Genomic DNA, 5090 nt, shown 5'->3' on the forward strand with positions numbered 1-5090 from the left:
AGCCACCTTGAGTCATGATGTCAAAGTCACTCACTCGGTCATGTAATCATTACCAGAATTCAGAAATTTTTAATTTGAATAAAATTATAACAGCTCTATAGGTATAAATTAAGGACCGAACAGAGATGTTAGGGCTGGCAAAACGTAGCTAGATGGAGCGTGGAGGTATGAACATGCACAAAGAAAGAAAAATGGTCGTATGCATTTTTATTACACGATAGAATGTTATTACCTTCGAAACATGGCACACAGTATTTTTCTGAAATAAAAAGTAACATTAGAACACTATTTATCCTTACTATATTAAATAAAAGTATTCTAGTATAAAGTAAATATTTGTATGTATGGTGTATGTATAAGTATTGTTTTGTATCTTGTAATATGTTTATATTACTACGAGTATATGTAATGTTTACTGTATGCAGGGACGTCTTAAACTAGGATGGGGCCCTAGGGCACACAAGAATTTGAGGCCCTTTTGGAAAGTAAAAAAAGCGAATTATAATGGAAAAAAAACGGAGTATGACCATTTATTATACTTAATCAAATACATTATAATATAATATGTCATTAATGATATTAGAATTGATTGATTTAGAATTGATGATATTAGATAATAGAATTAGACTGGTTTTTTGGTTACGATTTCGATAACGGTTTCTTTCGGGACTTCGGTTGAGCAAAATCTTCTATTTAGGCATAGTATATGTCTTGTAAATACCTTCTGATTACTGATTTGTGAAAAAAGTGTAATGTGCCCGACAAAAATGTTTTGAGAATAAACGTGTGAGAGAAATTGTCGGTCTTTCGGGGCCCCCTGAGAATGGGGGCCCTGGGCACGGGACCCGTGTGCCCTTATGGTAAAGACGGTATTGACTGTATGTACTAGGTTTGTGTTCCTAATTCTTCTTTCCTTTTGCGGGCCTACCGGAAGAGACTTCAACATGAAATAAGTAGTGCCCTTGTACTCTGTATCCTTATTGTCGTGTTTCTTCTAATAGCTGTGTGTACAAAATATATTAAATAAATAAATGAAATTAAAATTAGGTTTAGAGGAAACATCAATATATATTTTAAGTGCCTTGAAAATTCTTTTACGCTATAATGTTATTGACCTCTGTTTTTCCTTGTCACACAAAAACCTCAGTTTTTTTGTGGAATTTCAATAAAAGTTTTGTTTATCCAAATAATATACGATCTGCATATTGATGCTGCCAGACACCGAACGTGACTTGGAATGCAGTGAATTCGCTTAAGATCCCCCTTGTGATTTATAGTGACAATATTTGTATGAAAAATTTTAGCTTAAACAGGAAGCAACTTTAAAACTTTGATAATTTTGTTTTTAACTTCATAGATATTATTTAGAGCAGAAAAATCTGTCACAATTAAACCCTTCATTTGCTTTTGACGTTCAGTTTCTTTTAGTTTATCTAAATCAGTTTTTTTTAACACAATCTTTGCTAATATTTTTATCCTTTTGGAACGAAGTTCCTTATGGGACGATGCGGAGGGGTACCCTAACAGGGAAAAAACGTCCGTAACGTAAGATTCTTATTAGTAATGCACACAGTGTACGACTTAACTTTGTAATAACGTACAAAAAATAACATATTTTTTTATCATTCATTGACCACGATCTCAGAGTGTTCGTTTGCGCAATACACTAACTCTTATGCAAACAACCGTGAATGAAGTGAACCACAATAAGACAAGACCGTAGGTTGTTGCGAAATCTCCAGTTTTACTTGCTTTATATCTCGAATAGAACTTAAAAATATTTTTTTTATAATAAGGAACTTCGTTCCTATCCGGTGTCCCACGACACGACACATCTTTTTTTATCAATAAAAAAATCATAATAGAAAATGTATACCCGAATAATTATTTTCTTTACAGCTCGAATAGAACTTAAATTTTTTTTTTTTATAATAAGGAACTTCGTTTCTATCCGGTGTACTAGTACACCAGACATCTTTTTAATTCAATTACCCCAAATCGAGTCGAAAATGTCAAAACAAGTTGAAAATGTTTTCCACAAAAAAGATGAAAGATATTCAGAGGTGAACAAACAAGGATATATCGTATTATGTAACACGTAATACATATTTAGGGTTAACTTCACTTCCAACGGCCAGGAAATAAATACACAGATTGCCAGTAGTTCACTTGATCCTGTATTACCTCTTTTTCTCCCCACTTTTTCCGACTACCGCCTTTTTTATTATGTCACGTCCCCACTACTGCCATTGCTCCCGCCAACAGTATTGCCATATGGCAATCCAAAAATCGTCTAATTTTAACATGATACATTTTATATTGTGGTTATTTTACAACAAACTTTACATTAGTAAATTACTATCGCACAATTTCTATAGGACTTCGCTTAAAAAATGTTACAAGTACAAAGACACCTAAACATATTTACGTGTCGTTTTTATATGGAACGTTAAGTTTACGGTTTCACGGACAATTTACTTCGGATACCGGTCTTTGTTTGTGAAGAATAGGTTCTTAACATTGTACCAATAGACGACTTGAGTACAACAGCTTTTCAGAAAATACTCGGTAGGATTTTATTTACGATTAATGAAGTAGTGGACAGTATTGGGCTAAGTCGATATTGGCTTTGGTCCTTAGAGAGCGATTTAGGACTCGCACTATTAGTAATGCTACAACATAATCAAGCCATCTTGCCTACTATGGAAGATTTTCAACTCTCGTTTTTTTTTCTTTTTTATTGCTTAGATAGGTGGACGAGCTGACAGCCCGCCTGGTGTTAAGTGGTTACAGGAGCCCAATAGACATCTACAACGTAAATGCGCCACCCACCTTGAGATGTAAGTTCTAAGGTCTCAAGTACAATTACAACGGCTGCCCCACCCTTCAAACCGAAACGCATTACTGCTTCACGGCAGAAAAAGGCAGGGTGACGGTACTTGCCCGTGCGGACTCACAAGAGGTCCTACCACCAGTTAAAGGAGAGTATGTTTTTGATATACCGTGATATACCGCGGAGAGAAAGAAGCACTTTGTTACCTAGAGCAGATGCTGCTTTTATTCCTTTATAACGACACTCTATCATCACAGCAGAACTATATCCAACCGATCAATATTACAATAAGTCAGAAGTCGCTAGTTAATGTTACTCTTTTATGCTGAACGCAGGCACTTTCAAGAGTGAAGTGACTAGATAGTTGCGAAAGCGCAATGTACCAATTACAAACTAGTCGTGAATTTCAGTTTAAAGGGCAGAATAGCCGGTACAACATTTCAGTCTACCTTTCCTATCGAGATTGGTAGCGACAGATATGGTGCCTGAAAAGCCACCATAGCAAAAGATCCTTTGAAATGTGTGTGTGAAGGATGTTCCGAATACCGTGGACTGTCATGAGAACTAACGTGTCCTTATAGAGGCTAAGCATCCGAAAAAGGCTCTCTGCCATCTGTTAGAAACGCGTTATGAGCTTCTTCGGATCCATATGAGGTCGCCCAGACATGATATATTTTAGGTTTTAGGTAATATAGAGAAGAATAACATCACCAAGAAATATGCCGAAGACTGGGCATTAATTTGGAAATCGGGAAGTTGAAAGTTGGCACTAGACCAGGAAAACGCTAGGAAGAAGAAGATTAAAAGATAAGCGCGCCGTATGCAGAACGGAAACCTGATGGTCAAATCTAGTAAAGAAAACGGTTGGTGGCAGTCTATACCATGCGGCCCATGCCACCCATGACCGAACACTACACTACACTACGCACAACTCTAGTTTAGTCCGTTCGTCTTTCGTAGTTCAATCTGTTCAACTTTGGAATTCACTTCCTCTTAATGTTAGGATGATCACTGATCGCCTAACTTCCAAAATAAAGGTACGCCAACTTTTTCTGGAGAAACTTAAAAACTTAACAATTTGACTTGCAATGTGTGTTCTGTGCAATATACTATTTTCTTGTACTATATATATATATGTATATGTGGTTCTATTTCTTTGTTATATTTTTAAGTTGTGTCTAAGTGTGTATATGAATATGTATGTGAATATGTGAGAGAGATTATATATGGATATATGTGTAAATTTTATATTATTATCATGATATAAAATTGTGTACGTTGTTTGTGTGATTATATATATATATAATCACACAAACAATATATATATATATATATATATATATATATATACCGTGTATGTGTTTATATATTGTATAATGTAGTTTGGTTGTTTCACATTAAATTATGCACCTACCACAGGATTCTCTACACCACCCTTGGTTGACTGGTAGAGAATGCCTCAGGCATTAAGTCCGCCATTGTACTTATGTGCATTAAGTTGAATAAATTGTGGCGGGTAGCCATCATACAACGCAAGATAATTGACAGATGCCTGAATCTCGCTTACGACATTTTCAAGATAAAGCGCATATATACAAGTTCCGAACAACAACATTAGGACCGTCGGTCTACCGAGCAATATCATCCGCTCGGTGGAAGATCTTCCCTTTGTCGTTTAAGCTTCCCCAAACTGGTGACCTGCGAGATGTGAACACGCAACCTTCTGGTTCATCATCAGCGCATCAAGAACTTCGGCTACCACAATCCCCGCATTCTCGCAGATAAAAGCACGTCATTGACAGTCGTCCCACAGCAAGCCAGCATCGCAGCCTCAACAGGACCATCGCAGCCGACTCATCGCGCTTCCTGGTCCTACGGCACGCAACTTCACTGCCTCATCACGCCGCTACAGTTCATCGCAGCCCACGACCGGATCATCAACGCTTGGGGTCACACATCTCCGGCGTGGCAGCTCTGCATCACATGGACTACGCACGACACGCACGCAACATTCAAGCTCAGTCTCGACTCACCGCAGACTTCGAGCAGCACTGGCGACAATCACGCAGCATTCAGCTCAGTTTCGACTCACTGCAAACTTCGAGCAGCACTGGTGACACGCACGCAGCATTCAAGCTCAGCCTCGACTCACCGCAGGCTTCGAGCAGCACTGGCCCTTGCAAGCTAATCTCAGCACGGACAACGCTAACTAAAAAATGACACGACCTCCAGTCTCGGAGGGGAGTGATGTGGCGGG

The sequence above is a fragment of the Bombyx mandarina genome, chromosome 03 (genome assembly GCF_030267445.1).
Source record: "Bombyx mandarina strain Sakado chromosome 03, ASM3026744v2".
Taxonomy (NCBI): domain Eukaryota; kingdom Metazoa; phylum Arthropoda; class Insecta; order Lepidoptera; family Bombycidae; genus Bombyx; species Bombyx mandarina.